Here is an 18,689-nt window from a genome sequence, read left to right as displayed (position 1 = left end):
CAACATTGTACGAAGCAAAGGCAATTAAAGGAACTAATGTATTTTTGTGATCTATTTGCATATTTACATTGTAATGCTTAGTAGTTAGTAGAAAAGCAAAAATAGAAACCATAACTTTCCATTATTTGCCTGGCACAAAATATATCACTAATCAACCTCTAAGACAACATTAATTGCTTTCTGGATAGCTTGAAGAAAATTCTCTTTGATATGGGCTTCTTCTTCGTCGTCATCCATCAGAAAATCTTTGATTGCTTCCATTGGTAGCGCCATTCCTTTGCGTCTGGCTTTTGCAAGTCGCGAAAAAAAACCTTGGATTTGTGTCTTGGTCAGCCATTTGTTCCTTCTAAAACGTCTCTCGCCATCGTGTTCTCTTGCTGATCTCATATCTAGGGAGACTTGGTGCGGGTCTGCTTTATTTCCTGTAGCTTCTCCCAAGTTAAACTTAGTAACAAGGTAATCAAGCAAGATTTGGGGAAACTGCATCCCGCCTGTTTTTTTGCTTGCTTAGAGCCCAACCCATTTGCAGCTGCACCGATTTTTCTTGGATAGCTAATCCTCTCAAACTGTCGCTGAAATCAACTGTTGTTTGTGTCTGGGTCACTGTCGAGTAAGAGGCTGCCCACTCTCTTCTTAAGGTATCATAAACACCCTCGTTCTTTAAAAACCAGCAGTGTTCGCCAAAACTCTGGTTTAAGTCTAAATCATCAAGTGAGGAGCAGACGTAGTTGCACCTTGCTTTGGGACAATAAAATAATCCACTATTCTCGTTCTCCGGATCTTCATTTTCACTTGTTTTTACAAGCTGCGTTGATGGTTGCCTGACAGTAAACTTCTTTTCAACAAGAAGACTTGTGTTTTCCTGGTGGGTAGTAAAAATTTCAGTGTATTTGAATTTCTTTCCTTTACCAATACCATGTGCTTGCCATACTCTTATGCCATCATCCTCATATCTAAAGTTATGAAAAGCGCTAAAGTGTGTCAATTTCTTGACTTTAAGTTGGCTCACGCATTGATTGATTTGGTTCACCGAGGATGAGGTGCCTTTCACAGGATGAGTAGTATGTGAAGCATGCATATCAGATGCACTAATGATGTCATCTCCTTCATTGCAGTATGTATGGATAGGAGACTTTAGAGGACAAATTTCCGATCGCAGACGTCCTTTCCTTGTCGAGGCTCTGAGTAGTCGTATTGTGTGACGGCAATCCCTTTACGGTCTCCCACATATCTTAATCACCATTGTGGTAGCAGCCCGCCTCGTCCGACCGAAAATACACAGTTTTCGCAGAAGGATAAATAGACTTGATGTTGCCAAGAAGATCGTCAGCAATGGAAGCCATGGCGAACCAATCTTGAGTACAGGAGTGGAAAAGATGTGCAAAGGATAGTACGTTGATGTGCTTCTTATCGGCGCCCTTCGAAACAACAGTACTAATGTGCCAACTGAGTCCTCTCTTTCCAAACCAGTCTGATTGTTTCTCTCTGTGTTTGCGTTGCACATATTTAATGGCCCAATCCATGACTACTAGAATAGATGTTTCGTCCAGGGTGTGGATTGCTTCTTGCTTTGCTTCTTCCTGATTGACTGATCTGATCTTGATTATACTTGCTACTCTTAAAAAAAGTTATTTTCTCATTCAGCTCTGCGAGAAGCAAATCTAAAGCTTTGCACTGTTCACAAACAAGCAGATGTTCATGATTGCAACAGGATTTGAAATCGTCATCGGCTGGATCGCTTAGAGCAAAGAACTTGACAATTGTCTGTGCATCTGCTAGTTTTATCTTGACAATCAACCCAATAGTCAGTCTTCAAATATTGTTTACGTTTGTCCAATTTTGTGTTCATTGCTTGGCACCAACTTTTGTCCACTCCAAACAGCTCCAGTTGCTGAACAATAGTCTTCAAAAATCTAAATGCTGTAGATCCTTCGGCAGCAGTATGGTCTAATCCCTGCGGTGATTTTCGTTGACTGGCCTCTCTTACCTCTAAAATACGGTATAGAGTCCTTCTACTTAGAGGCTTGTATCCAATGTTTTCGCAGTGCTGGTTATACTGCATAACCATAGTTGTTCTGGTTATTATACGAACTACATCAGGCATAGAAATAGTTTCCCCGTTGTCTAATTTTAAAGTTCTCATCCCATAGGCAACATCTTGATGGAAATAATGTCGATTTAGGAAATCCACGAAATGGTCTACTTTGGTCATGCTGCCCTTTTTTTATGACGAAGGCTCTAGGACCACATTTCTGAGCATGTGCCCGGGCTCTTTTTATTTGCCATTGACTCAATATAGCGCAGGGTTCGTGGATTCTTTGGAGTGTCTTAATAGGATACTCGTACGAGTAAATGCTTAAAATCTGTATTTTTAAATTCCTCGCTGGGGCTTTCAAAAATGCATTCATCAGCGCAATGAGGTCGCTCATCGTCAGCATCAATTGTTTAAATCGCGTTTGCAGACGAGTTTAATTACGGATTTTAATACTTCAAAGTGTCGTTTTTCCAACTATACTAGTCACTGTATGAACACCGCAGAAATTGGTGTTTATGAAGTTTCAATCCGTAAAGCTGATCGCTGGTTCAGATTGTGCATTTCTGTATCGCTATCAAAGAGAAAACTATTGAACAACTTTAAAAAGTTCGGTTTTTCTTCCGAATACGCATTATGCAATCTTTTCACAGCTCATTGTAAACATCTTAACATTTTATTAACACCATTTTGAGGCTGAAAGTATACGCAAGGTTATTAATTCAGATGATTCGTTTTTGCCGTGAGCAAGCTTTAAATCTTTTGTGCAAGACATATTTTGTGTAGTATCTATAAATCTTTTTTCTCACCAAGTTTGAAGCCTAAGTATTGAGAATTGCGGCTAAGTATTTTTCAGTTTTACCAATTTCCGCGGTGTTCACTGTATGTATATAGGAGTGGAGTATAGTAGCATTTTAAAGCCGTATTTTGACATGGCGCTCTATATCGCTAAATATTGCCACAAATGCTCTGTAATTGAAAACCTAAGTTTAGTTTAGACGAAATTAGGATACATTTTCTGTGCTGAGTGTGAATATCAGAAATTTTAAGCAATAAATTTTGAAGTTATGTTTATTTAAATTCAGCCCATTTTTTTGTTTAATTAGCCGGTGAATTTCTCCCGCGATAATGGGAGACCAAAAAATCGCTAAAACATTGAAACTAAATATATATTCAAAATTCCAAACAACGTTTGTTTGTTGCTGAAGTAAATGTCGTTCACGGTAAAAGTTTCGAAGAAATCTATTTTTCGAGGCCCAAGTAAGTGGGCAGTTTTTAGAGACACACACTATTAATTGTTGAAAAATTTGATGTACGTATTAAGTAGAACTCTCTATTGTATTGTGATGTGTTGTGATGTCTGTGATGCACAATCGTAGGTAAATAAATGTAATGTGATATGATGCCATATGTGATGTGTCATGTTAACTAATTTAATGTAATGAAATGTATGTGTAACTTTAACTTTCCTTGTAAATTCGTGTAAAATGATATTTGACATTAGGCAGACTTCTGATAGAAAATAAATACTTATTGTGTATTTACTTATTAAAATACCTATTGTGTTAAAATAATTTTACAATATAAAAATTTTTCTTGAATATTAAAACAACCGTGTAATGTGTTATATAGATCACACAGCTGAATAGACATACGCTGATGTCATGACGTTACTCGTAAAAAAATTATATATCTAACTAATCTCTCAAACTTTGATTTAAGCCTAATTTCAGGGTGTGAGGATGTAGAGTTCATACTTTATTGATGGCACGTACCGTACTGTCCCATATGCTACATGCAATAGTGTTAAATAGATATGCCTCACCTAACAACGAGGCCTAACAAGAAGCATACATAATTAATTATGATCTACTACATTACATTCCTCCCTTTGTCAAAAGAAAATAGAACTATCTATTTTTTTTTTTTTTTGTTCATTTCTGTCCTTATCTAATAATATATTTACAAAAGTCCATAACACCGGTTTCTAATTAATATCTAATTAATATCTAAAAATAGTGTCCAACCAAATTCTCAGTCCTCGAGTTCTCAGTGTCAATCTCTATAGTTAAGTCTATCTGGAGGTTTTCTAACCCGTTCTGGATACCGTCTCGTTGGCCCTTCTTCTACTGCATCTTCTACCTCCTCAGATTCTACCGTTTCTGTCATCTCTGCCAACCCACCATTCTTTTCAGGCATAGGCTTAAACCATGACGCATTTCTGGTAACCCTTTCTCCTTCTTCTGTCTGCACCGTGAGCATAGTCCCTTTCTTCTGTATTACCTTGTAAGGATCCTCACGGTATGGAGTGTCACTCTTTTTTTTACTTGTGTCGCGTTTTACCAACACCAGGTCTCCTTCCTTTAATGTAGATGGCTTTACGTAGCTCTTGTTGTCAGCGTATACTTTCATTTTGGCTTTAGCCGCCTTGTCTCGGTCTCGCATTCCGTTATCAGGTAGAAATACCGCTATTTCAGATGACTTCGTCTTCACTGATCTCCCGAACAACGCTGTTGCTGGTGGTACACGCCTAGTCGAGTGAGGCGTAGCTCGATAATTTCTCAAAAACCGATTTAGCTCTTGCTTAAAATTCTTTTTTCCTACACGCGACGTCTTCATAATCTTCTTCACTGTGCGAACAAGTCGTTCTACCTCACCGTTCGCTCTAGGCCATAGAGGCGTAATTTTACGATGCTTAAAACCAAGATTCTTCGCGAAGAGATGAAACTCGTTACCATTAAATGGTGGGCCATTGTCCGACTTTACAACACTCCGGGTACCAAACTCTGAGAAGACCTTGTCAATCTTCGGAATGACTTCTCTCGCTGCCGTTGAATTCACGACCTCAACCACCGGATATCTGGAGTAGTCATCCACGATAAGGAGCAGATACTGCTTATTTGGGAGCTCAGCAAAATCAACGCTAAGTTCGTCCCAAGGTGCTGTGGGAAGAGGTGACATTCGCAGTGGCTCTTGCTTGGACTCTGGCTTTGATATCAGACACTCAACACAGGATTTCACCTCGTTCTCGACCATTCTATCAACACCAGGAAACCAAACTTTTTCTCTTAACAACGACTTCGTTTTAACAACTCCCTGGTGACCCTCATGAGCTAACTTAACAACGTGCGCTTGCAATTTAAACGGTATTACAATACGCGCTCCTCGCAAAATAATATCATACTGCGAACAGACTGTCAGTTCATCCTTGACCCTCTGCAGTAAGTTAAACTGGGTCATGTCAATTCCAGGTCGTTTACTCGCGTCGTACCAGTTGCTTTCTACTATTGCATCACGTACAGCTTGTAACATGGAGTCACTCTTGGTTTCCATTTCGATTTCTTGCAACGGAATTGCTTTCGGAGCCGAATTCTGGACAAGATAGTTGACGTACTCTTCCGCAATTTTCTCTTGTCTTCTTAAGCTGTTATCATGTTCATCTTGATTCTTGCCAAATACCAGAATGTCGTCACTGATATTGATTGCTCCTTTGATGCCCTTCAAAGTGGAACTAATAACATTTTGAAAAATCTCTGCTGCACTACAAATTCCAAAATTAAGCCGTTTGTATCGCATCAGCCCGAGATGTGTACTAAACGTGGTTATATACCTCGACTCCGGTGACAACTCAATTTGGTTGTATGCCTGGTTAAGATCCAGCTTACTGAATACTCTCGCTCCATTCAGGTCTGCTATTATCTCATTTATGGTAGGCGTAATGTGCCGCTCTCTCGATAGCTTGATTCGCCCGGCGCATGTCAACACAAACTCGAATTTTTCCCGGTTGCTTTGGTTTGGGAGCGACCACCAAGGGAGATACCCACGGTGTTGGGCCTTCGATGCGCTCTATAACGCCTAATGCTTCGTCTCGGTCTAGCTGCTCCTCTAGCTGCTTACGCACATGAAACGGAGCTCTCCGGTGCGGTTGAGCTATGGGCGTTACGTTCTCGTTAATATGTAATTGTACTTTATAGTTCCTCAACTTCCCGAGGCCCTTAAATAAGTGGTCATACTCATAAACTAGACAGTCTATTCCACCAGCATTTCTCGTCACCGACTGGACTGACTGGAGGAGATTTAACTGCTGTGATGTCTTCCAACTCAAAAGGGAACTACCCGATCCTTCTACTACGTAAAATTTATCTCGAGTAACTCTGGATTCAGATGCAATTGTCGTCTCAAACTTACCAAGTACTCGGAGTGGCTTAGCTGACTGATATGCATAGATTTTCACATTAGATCGCTCTAGCGGCGGGCTTGGTCCTAGCTTACGATAGTCCGTCTCATTTAAAACGTTTATAGACGCTCCAGAGTCTGCAATAATTTCCATAGACACCCCACTTATTTTGACCCGAAATAATGGTTCATCATTAAACTTTAATCTCCCGCTAAGCGAGAATACATACGCATCATCACTGTCACTTGTCTCGCTTGATTCGCTTTCTACAACCTTGTTTACCTGTATTCGCTGTTTGCCCTTATCAGTTGCCGCATTACACATTGAATAGCACACCATTTTGAAATGCCCGAGCTTTCCGCAGTTGTAACACGTGGCGCGATATGCAGGACAGGATGTCTTTCCGCCAGAATGGGGAAATTCCTTACCACAATTCCGGCAGGACTTGTCACCGCTTCGACTTTGCTGTTCGTTACGTGACTTACTTTGCATCTGTCCGCCTCCGCATTTTATACCATTTGCGTGATTTGGTCGACTAATTCTTCCCCTATGAAACCTGCTCTTATTGTTTACCGAGATTTTATAAGCTTGTTCGTTATGTTCAATGTTTGCTGCTTGTGTTTTAGAAATTTCCATGGCTTTGCCTGCTTCCAGAAGCTGACTTAAAGTAAGATCTGGGTTCTCTAGGGCTTTCATTCGTAGCTTATGCGACCGACAGCTTTGCATGATTTGTGTCTTAATTTCTCTCTCAACGCTTTCAAACTCGCACGTTGCTGCTAATTGCCTTAGACGTGTGTGGTAAGCAGTAATACCTTCGTTAGATTCTTGTTTAGCTTGTCTAAACACATAAATTTCGTACTCACGGTTTCTTTTCGGCGTGAAGTATTTTGTCAAAGCCTCGTATGCCTTCTTGAACGGGTCTTGATCTTCCGTCGCTTCCGTGTCTGGCAAAGTTTCAAAGATTTCATTCGTTGCTTCCCTAATGTAATGTAATAGCAATGCTCTTTGCCTGGCTTTATCTGTCACGTCCATTGCCACCATCAGATTGCAAAATCGTGTCAACCATTTCTTCCATCTTTGAGCTAGCGTTCCGGGTTCGCTGTTGACATCAAATTCGTTGAAAGCTGGCAACGCTACTGCCATTCTCAAGCTTTCTATAGTAAGTGTCCTTTACAATCTTTACAATCTTAATTCAACATCCTCGTCGCCAATGTAGAGTTCATACTTTATTGATGGCACGTACCGTACTGTCCCATATGCTACATGCAATAGTGTTAAATAGATATGCCTCACCTAACAACGAGGCCTAACAACAAGCATACATAATTAATTATGATCTACTACATTACAGAGGATACCCTAATTTTCGAGCTATACTTGAATGAAAATGGGTCGATTAATTGCAATGAAATTCGTTAATAGAGGTATATTGACAACTGTGACATCCGCAAGATTGAGCTTTGGAACCACTTCTGAGACATTTTACTGACAGTTAAATTTATGAAGAACAAATGTGACTTACCTTTTTACATCAGCTTGGATCCAACTAGCTCTGTAGCTGTGGCAAAAATCCTGTATTTGGTGTTGAGATGCAATTATTTCATTTTTACTACTACTACTAAAACATTTATTGAAACACAATAGAATTTACAGATTAACTGATGTTGTCGTGTGTTTACCAGAACAATTTAAACTATATATAATAAAAAGAAAAACCAGTCAATAATTATCTAAATTTAAAATTTATATATCTGTCTTTAAAAGACATTTTAAAACTTAGCTATATTATTTGATGCCTTTGTTAATTCGTTAAAGAATTCCACAGACTAGCTGCTTTATAAGATATTGAATTCTTAACATAACTAGAAATACATGCATGCAAAATACCCTCGCCTGAAATAATAAACCTATATTTCCATTAGTGAAATTCTATAATACTCGTTTCTGCTGAATGATCGAAGTCGTATAAGTAAAATCCTATATCAAGTACAATTAGAAAGTCGACTCTTGAGTTATCACATTCAACTATAATAGTAATTCATTAATTGTGCAAGAAATAGTTTTAAACACTACAATTTTTAGCAAAATTTCAATTCCTTTTTATACAGATTGACCTTTAAAAATAAATGCTTTCCCAATCAAATCATTTTAATGAAATTGACAAATAAATTCAAAGAGGTGTCGCATACGTTTGTTGATAAATCTAGAAGTTAAACTTACGAAAATACTTGCATGCTTTAAAATACAAAATCTACCTATTTACCTGTTCAAAAACACCCAAAAAATGCTTTAAAATCGTAGATTTTTCACCATCTATTTGAGTCAAAGTTTTTCTATCCGAAAGAAAGCATCATTTACTTTACATTTTAATCAATTTTAAGAGTGAATTTTTCTGTGTATTTTCAAAACCATCCAAATGAAAAATATTTTAAAAGTTTTATAATTCAAAATATCAGTGTGTATAATTCAAAATATAATTCAATATGTTATGCTGACATGAACCAAAATTTTAATTTAGCCAATTGCACGCTTGCAAACGTTTGCTGGTTACCAGTTTTAACTTGTCTAAAACTCATGCATGTGCATAACTTACAAAAACACCCAACGTTCATGACATAATGGCGGACAACTTTTATTTCGCATTTGCATTCCCAGGCGTAATTAAAATCTGTGGGCGCAATTAGTACCCTCGCCCGGTGCTCGGGGATTAGACTTAGGCACATGTAGGGATACGCTTAACTTCCTTATATGTGTAATTACTTTTTCAAACAATAGATTGTAATTGTTATGGAACGTAACCATAATAACACTTATATGCAAAGCTTAGCAAATGTTTTGAGTTAATGTCTCTGATAGTGTTACAATTTGCCTTCGCCAGCACTTGGTCGCTGGGAGTACTCCAGTCCAGTTGGTAGATGACCTTTGCAGCACGAACATGGATTCTTTCTAATTCATCCATGAGGGTCTTGCCACACGAGCTCCAAATCATTAGGCCGTAGGTTACGGATTTAAGTATGATGGAAGTGTTTTCGCCAGGAAAATACATTCCATTTCGTAACCGATTTCGTAACCGATTTCGACGCATTTTAGCTTATTGTAAACTGCTTTTCCTACTCAATAACGGTAGCCAATTTTTAATGAAAATGCTTTAGAGTAAACAGAGTAAATATTGGACTAAAGTCTGTATTTTTAGTTCTTCGAAGCGAAAATGGACATTGAAGAAGAAATAAGCCCGCAATTTTCGGTCAGCGCGAACAAAATGCCCACCTGTTGGTACAACCCATTCCTGGAGGACTGGCTCCTCCCATTTCAGTAACTTTGTCTTTTGTTTCAAAAACATGGCGGACTTCGCCCTTCTGCGCAACTGCAGAAGCTCTGCTGATGACACTTGGTTCCTTTTGGCCATGGTACTTACCACTGACCAGGCTCAACTATGAGCCTGCTGCAGCAGCATTCTCCCCCTTGGTTTTTCAAAACAAAACGTTTAGGAATATCCTGTATGCCTGCGCCACAAGTATTTTATGAAGATGGCACGGATGATGCTTTTTAGTTTGTATGTAGAGCTATCAGATAATAAAAAAGGGTGAAGGAAAAACAAAACATATTTTTGAATCAGCCCACAGCTAACTGATGTTTGAACCATCAATGGTAAAACATTAAAATATTTTTTTAGAATGTTCGCACCGCCGTCACATGGAAAACAAACATGAAAGTCTACAAGTGAAGTTTCGAAGTGAAACAGTCAAACAGGTATAATTTTTTTGTAATATTTGCTAAAAATCTTCATGGACTATTGCTTTGTGCACATCCTTAGTTTTTTAAGAATTTTAGGGATGGAAATAACGTCAGTGATCAGTAGTGTTGATAAAAATGCTTTTGATCGGCGAACAAGCAAGTATTTTTGTATTTGCACTCGCATTTGCTGGCAGGTAAAAACAAATGAAAGTATAAACATGAATGAAACACATTCAAACACACTCATTTTTTATGTGCAATCGTGCATTGTTTTAACTATTTGTTTTTGTTTCTACAGACAAAAAAGCTCAGAAACCTCAGAAGACAGAAGTGAGGACTGTTACTCTAATCTTTTTAACAGATATATTAAAAACTAGAAGTTACTATCGCAACGAAAGTGCTGCCATGGAAACTGGAAGCTAATTTGATGAGCAGACACCATCAGCTGAAAAAAGGAAGAGCCTATGTTAGACCAAAAAATGAGTTCTACAAAATGCTCAGATACCACAGGCATATTTTAGACCAAAATTTTAGTAAACACACTAGAATAAGTTAAATTATACCCTGACGAGTGGAAAGCAACATTTAACTTTTCCTAATTTCATCCTTTTCATTGCTCCTAAAAAGTATCGCGCACATTTTTCATGGGCCTAAAACTCGTTTTTTCACAAAGGCAGATGAAAAATCCAACAGAAAAAAAGTTACAAAGTGTGAGGATAGTCAAATCCTTGATCTAGATATTCTGTGATGAATGGATCTCTATATAAATGCAACAATAATTTAATATGCTATATGTGAGACCTCATAGAATCCAAAACATTGCTAATAGACCAAATTTTTTTCAACATTCTATAATTTACATACCTCATCTTATAATTTAAAGGCTCACCAGTATTGTTCAAGCTTTATTTTCCTTCCTGGTGACTTTTTCAAAATACCAAACAAAACATGTCAAAAATAGTGGACACATACAATGTCAATTTAACCCCTTTGGCGCATTTTTCCTATGTTGAATCGTAATTCTAATAAAAAGACTATAAATAAAACTTTGATTTAAACCTAAGTTCAGAGTGTGAGGATACCTTAATTTTAGAGCTATACTTCAATGAAAATGGGTCGATTTGCAATAAAATTTGTTAATAGAGGTATATTGACAACTGTGTCATCCGCAAGATTGAGCTTTAGAAAGACCTCTGAGACATTTTACTGACGTTTTAATTTATGAAGAACAAATGTGACTAACCTCTCTTAACTCCATGTCATATGGCCTTGCAATTGCTATGTCTGAGATCTTAGTTGGTGTTTCTTCAATTTCACACTGGTCTTTCACACAGTTCAGTATCTCCGTGTCATGTTGAGCGACGCAGTTTCCACCTCCTCCTTTAATATTGTGCCTCATCAGCAGTTTTTTGTACTCTGCTACAAACTAGCATGTGGTTGGATTGTCATTCCATCCTCTGCATGCTCTCACAGCACCAAAGAACAACCCCAAGTGATCTTGACTCATCTTGTACGTCAAGAGGTACTTCAGGACTGGTTTCTTGGTCATAACCAGATCATCGGCCAATCCTATAACTGCTTTGATGCAAATAAGAAAACTAAGAAATCCAGTTTTTCTTTTTTCTTGAGAATTGACCTATCATCATGACCCTTCAGGTTTCGAATGTACTCACACGCCTGGTCCAGAAACTTCTTTGTGTCTGATAATTCGATCTCCTGGAGTATGCCGGATTTTCAGAACAGTAATGGAATGCAACAGAGTACTGTCACATGATTGTTCGGAACTGTTCTGGCTGCCCCAACTTTGAAGATGGGGCAGCAGAATCGAGATGTGTGAACACGTGGTATTTTGAGCAAAAACCATGGCGACTTTTTATCAGTGTGTGAGATGCAAAGGTTTGTTTCAAGATATTACTACTGTTAGAAAGCATGAATGTCGTGGTTTAACTCAGCCTAAAGATCCAAAAATCTCCAATCATGGCACAAATCAAGCTAAAAATTCAAGTAGGCCTAATTCGAACACAAATGCTGAAAGAGAAAGCGCGAGTGACCATCATCCAGTTGAAACAAATCAACAAATGAATAGTAGCGCAACAAATTTGAGCACAGGGATTCAAGAAAAGGACACAAGTAACCCAACACCTAGTCAAAGCCAAGGCACAGATATATCATCGCCTTGTAAGTTTGAAGCAAATAATTTTTCTACCTAATATTTTGTAAACGTATATACTCATACTGTATATATATATTATATATATAAATGTAAAACATTTCACAACATTTATATAGCTTGTGCAAGTGGTAATGCTGTTTGGGGACGACCTGAAACACTATTGCTCATAGACCAATATAAGATATGGAAACCAAAAATAAAGAAGAAGAAGAAACTTTGGCAAAAGATTGCTGAAATGATGCAAATGCATAAGTACAATTATAGTGGTGAGCAGTGTGAAGGCAGATGGAAAACATTGATGAGAGGCCTGAAGAAAGTGTGTGACCACATAATTAAAAAACTGGCAATAACCTTAAAACCCATCCATATGAAGATGAACTTAGCTTCGTAGTTGAACGTCCAAACATCAGACCAACATATGTGGTTGACAGTACTGAAGATATTAATAAAGCAGATGAGGAAAACAATGATAGTAGTGATAGTGATAGTGACAATAATATGCCATTATCTGCACCACCTGCACCAACGCCTGCAAAAAAGAAATGATCAAATGTTTCTGAAGTTTTAGATGTACTAAAAGAACATATAACATTACAAAATCGGCGACATGAGGAACACATGAAAAAACAGGATGAAATGCACAGTGAAAGGATGACTGTCATGAAGGGATTTTTGGATGTCTTTAAAGACATGAAAAAGTAATCATGAATATGCATGGTTGGAGTATGTTTAACATTGTTGATTTGTTTGTTCTTCTCTGTTTTACCCTTGAAGGTGGTGTAACAATAATTATTTTGTTTCATTGAGTTTAGTTATCATTACGTAAAGACAAATTTGCATGTATTGCAGTGCTCTGTTTTTATAAGTTTGAAATTAACATGTTACTTAAAAAGTGATAATTTGGACATAGTGTGCTTTTTTAATTAACAACATTTTAATAACATTACAACTATGTGCTCTAAAAATATTTACACCATTAATAATTAATAGACTGTTTGGTCTATAATTAATAGACTGTTTGGTGATAATTAATATATCTTTTCTATTTTGCTTTTACTTATATATGTTGCATATTTTAAATTTTCTAACTGTCAAGCAAACGTGTTAGCAATACGATTTTGCTTTTCTAGACCATCCTCATCTTCATCATCCCTACCATGAAATATTTCTGCCGCACCTGCATTGTATTCCTGTTCCTCCCTACCATCTACAACATATTCTTCTAAAATGTCCTCATTTATTATACACATATTGTGAAATACACAACAAGTTATAATTGTATCAACAGCTGTTTTAATAGATTTTGTATCTAATAGCTTGAGGCGACGAAAACGACCTTTCAAGAGGCCAAATGCTCGTTCTATTACCGCCCTTGTTGAAGACAGACGGTAATTGAAACGTCTCTGGTTTGTGTGAGATGGCCATTATCTTGAAATGGTTTAAGGAGCCAGCTTTTCAATGGATATGCCCCATCACCTATAAGATGGTTATCCTGGCCACACCATTGCTGGCCAATATTCCAAATGTCACAATTTCTTAAAATCCTTGCATCATGTACGCTCCCAGGCCAACCGGCTACCACATGTAAAAATTGCAAGTTACTTGCACAAATGCCCTGAAGAACGATGGAGTGAAACTTTTTTTGATTAACGTATACTTGTGGATGATCGTGTGGAGCTACAATGCGAATATGAGTTCCATCGATTGCACCCAAAACATTCGGGAATTGTGATGCTGTGTAAAAATCATCTATGATTTTATTTGGGGCAAATAGATGAACTTCTTTCTCAAAGTTCGCAGTACCACGTCAAATACTTGATCTCTACATCGAATGACAGATGAATCTGTAACGTTAAACCGGTCACCAATTCTGTGTATGGTATCTTGATGGGCAATAAACCAAATAGTGATAAATAACTTCTTCTCTGGCTTAATAATTGGTCTTCCTCTTTGAATATCCGGCGTAAGAACCACAGCCACGTTCCTGAGAATAATTTCAAAAGTACGCCGAGATATTCTGAAGAACCTTTGAAAATCTTCGAGCGGGTAAAATAGTATTGTCTCCTCAGCGAAACTGCTTATCTTTCACCTATCCTCATGAACCCTGACATTATGAAAAAGATATTATGAAAAAGGTATATCGGTGGGCTCCGCACACAATCACCGCTGCTCCGCGATAAGTTTGATTTTTAGCTACCCGAGATCTCAAGCGGATTGTGGCAATCGAAAAAAGACAAGCAGTACTTTTTACTATACATGAAACGGTAAAATTTCAAAAAAGTTTTGAAAATTATTTTAGATATGAACTGGTTATACTCAAAAATCGGCCAATATAAATCGTAAAATATCAAAACGGTTTGATGTTGTCCGATAAAAATCGGGCAACAAAAATCGGTTAAAAATAAAACGTCACACACAACAATTTGTTAGTCTTTATAGTCAAACGATTTTAGTCGACCGACGAAAATCGTGTCGTGTGCGCCTGGCAATTTTTTTGTGTTCACTTTTTTGAAATAAAGCAAGGGTTTTCCAAGACATCTTATCTTTCATAAAATAGCTTCAAATTTTCACTAGAAAAGAAAGTATAGCACACTTACATTGCAGTGGTTACAGTAATTAAATTTTCAACGAAGCTGTCACTTTCAAAGGCATTTTCAGCTGGTTCAAAATCCCAAAGTAAAATCGGTATTAACTTTTCAGCCATATTGAAAAATGCGAATTTAATTTATGCACACTCATTTTCGCAAGCCAATGTTCCGGAATGCATTCTAGTGCATTCCATTCCACAAAAAAACTGATAGTGCTTCAAAAAAACTTTATTCTACCTTAGAAGTGGACAAAAATCTTCTATATTTGCAGCATTTCGTCATAAAATCTAACTAGGGATCCAAGGATAGTGCAAAGTTAGATAGATAGTGGTAAGCAACCATGCAGACATTTGTCATAACATAAACGTTTTGACTTATGCCAGTAAAAATATAACGAATTCGGTTAAACATTACACACAAAAAAAACAGGTGTGTAGAATGTAGAAGACCCAGGTGTGTTTGACTGCATGCACACCAAGGTGTGCTCAATTGCGTGACATGGAGTGTAATTTGTACACGCCTTTCTATGCGCTTTTACTTTTGTGTGTATGCAAACACACCTGTATGTGTTCACTTTCGTGTGTTGGCGAAAACACCTCAACTTTTTGCCATTAATGTCCCAAGAAAAGTACCCTTTACTATCTTTGATAAAACAAAATGTTACATTGATCGCATGCTACAAATGCGGGTCATTTTTAAAGTTAAACAGCCTGCCCCAATGGTTGTGCATGACTCCCGCAAGCCGAACGTTGATGTTTGTATATGCTTCAACTTAAGTAAACTAAATGAAAAGGTACTAAGGGAAGCTTATCCACTTCCCTCTGTAGCTAAATAACTAAGTTGATGCCAAAAGTGACAACCTTTATTACTCCCTGGGGGCGTTACTGTTTCAACCGCTTGCCATATGGTGTATCAAAAGGGATCGATCAATTTCAAAAATGCATGAATGAGAATTTTTAATTGGTTTACGGGGCTGGGGTTGAATGTGAAATTATTGATGACTTAATTATTCATGCATGTGAAACACAAAAACAGCATGATGAAAGATTACATTCAGTTCTTTTGTTTAGCCTGATTTTACCTTTATACCTAAAAATATAATTAGGAATAATTTTCGTCTACAGGTTAAACTTTCCTCAGTTTAATTAATTCATCTACAGGGTGAGTAAAAAAAAATGACACCTTTAAAATTCAAATTAGCCGCATAGCAGCTGTAATGTGACAGATATTGGCTAAAATCTCATGGGTATACGAAGCATATCAAATAAGTGAGCCCATTAATTAACCTGTAACAAAGTTTGTTCCCTTTGGGAGTTAAAATGCATTCTAAGCTCTGTAAATAAAGAAGAATAGTTTTATCAATTCGTTTTTCTAGCACATGGGTCAGGTTGAGTTAGTTCAATTGGCTTAAACACTTTCGCATTAATTAACCATGTCCTGTTTATTGTACACATGGGTCTGTCATGGGAATTGTCGCGATAAGTTCGTGGCTAATTTGAATTTCAAAGATGTCTGTTTTTTTTACTCACCCTGTAGTTTAATAGTTATTTAGATTTATTTAATTGTTTACACAACTATATAAGGGTTTTAATCATTGCATTCTGTAGAGTATACAGTTATCTGGTTTTGCTCATACTATCAGGTTGTTTCGTGTTTATCTCAAAGACGATTTAAACGACTTCCAACAACCACACAACAACTATACAATTCTACATAATGCTGTTTTAATGTATATATGGCTAGCGACATTGCATGTTTGTGCGCGCATTGAACTTTGGCTTTATGGAAACAACAAAAGTATTAAAGCATAGATTCTAATGTTCTACCAAATCCAATGTGATTGAACAAAATTCCGGCAAACGTTCCAACGAACCGTAAATCAAAACAGTTGAATGCTTTTGGAACCATTTTCAAACTTTTTTTCTCGAGGCGTTTGAACGGGCAATTTCGAACAACGATGAACGATCTTGAAAATCGTTTCAACGAACACAGAACGCTTGAAGTGTTTGAACAGCAAACAAATGAATAACTAACGATATTTTTCAAGGAAACAAATAGCGTTAAGGTATGTTTTCCTGTGGAAGGTCACACATAAACAACAAAGTAAATTGCTTCGTGTGAAGGGCAAATCACAACTGTATGAGTGTTACTGGTCTGCTTGCTTCTACTACCTATAATTAAGCTACATATGACATTGATTGAGTACTTATGTCCTGCCGTTAACAGAGCGTAATTAGCCCTAAAGCTGTTGGACGGCATTTATCATAATATATGTCTGCAGTCAGTGCAGTGGCATGATTGTGGCCATGCACTGTTAATTTGAAGGTGTCAATTTAGCACCAAAAAAGGTGTTGAGTGAATATGGCAAAAATAACACCTGTCGAGGTGCTATTTTAACACCATGACCTGGGTGCTAAATTAACTCCAATCCCTGGTGCTACCTTTTTACCTACTGCAATTTAATGTGCAGTTCTTACATCAGTAATCATATCTAAATCAAAATTAATATGACACTTATACAAGGAAACAAAAAATCAATATATTTGGTCACAGTTGCATATTTACAATTGCTCCTGCAGGACTATTTACAAAAACAACCAGACAAATATTTACAATTTTCAACAATCAATGTCAAGTTCTTATAATGCAACATTACAATTTTCGACAAGCAATGTCAAGTTCGTATAAATTTATCAACAGAAACTCACTTCCCAGCATGTTCTTTCATGGCCATTTTTTATTACTTGTATGTCCTCTTCTGTATATGGAGTCATCAACCTAAGATAAATTGATCAATAATCATTAAAGTCAAATCAGCGCACAAGGTTTCTTAACATAAAGAGGAGAGATTCTCCTTCAGTTAGACCTAAAGTAACCACTAGCTGTGCTCTGAATGTCGGTTTTGAAAAACAATTTTTTTATTAAATATCAATAGCATAGTTAGGTTACCAAAACTATAATAGCCCACTACGCATTGGATAAAGACAGTCTAAATTGCAGGTTATGGGGCAATAAACTACAGGTGACATTGTAATTTTGTCCTTGGGAAAATTATAGTATATTAATTGCATGATTTACCTGATTCTCTGTGCAGCTAATCTTGTTTCTTGTTTCTATCCCATTCGAAAGAACCAATGCATACTTCTTGGCACAATTTTTGGCATTCCTGATTAAAATTTGCCAGCCATACCATGGACCAATTTGTTCTTGCACATTTCACTTCCAAATTCTGCCTTTATTTGCAACAAAATAATAGGATCTGTTCAGTTGCAAACCTTACTTGCAAAAGAAAATGATTTTACTAAATTATGGAAACAACTTTGTTATTTGACTAAAATGTAAATGTGAATTTCAAAAATGACAGGCTAAAATGGGACTCTCAGCTAACCTGTAGGAGATTATATTTCTTACAATAATAATTTTATCAAAAGACATACACAGGCATTGATTTTAAACAAATAACTTGCCCTCTAACATAAAATTTATCAAAATAGAGCAAGGATTATCGTTAATACATAAAAATAGAGCACAGACAATCGTTGATATAGGGTAAAATATCGCTAAATTATGTTAATAATATACGAGACAAGCGAAGACGCATCATAAAATTACGGTAAAGTAAATATGAATAGATACCTATAATTGCAATGATATTTTTTTTACCACAGTTTGCTGAAGTGATCGCAGTAAGTAGAATACGTCATTTTGCTTCTCTAGAATAAAAAAATATAGCACACATTAGTTTGTTTAGCGATTTGGCCGTTTGACTTTGAGCGAACATGGATACTGTATGTCAGGGCATACTAAGGCTTTGACAAACATGAAAAAATTATTTTAAACTATCCTACAACATGTCAATTTCTATAGTCTGCCACGAAGATCTTGTACCGACTGTTAGAAAAGACCTAGATTTCTGGCTCTAAAACCCCATGGTGACTTCAAAATTTTCCTGCAATGATGCATGATTCTCACTGATTAAAAAGG

The sequence above is a fragment of the Dendronephthya gigantea genome, unplaced genomic scaffold, assembly GCF_004324835.1.
Source record: "Dendronephthya gigantea isolate DGI-Jeju-01 unplaced genomic scaffold, DenGig_1.0 000040F, whole genome shotgun sequence".
In the NCBI taxonomy this organism is placed as follows: Eukaryota; Metazoa; Cnidaria; class Anthozoa; order Malacalcyonacea; family Nephtheidae; genus Dendronephthya; species Dendronephthya gigantea.
Note: the sequence above shows the minus strand (reverse complement) of the source record.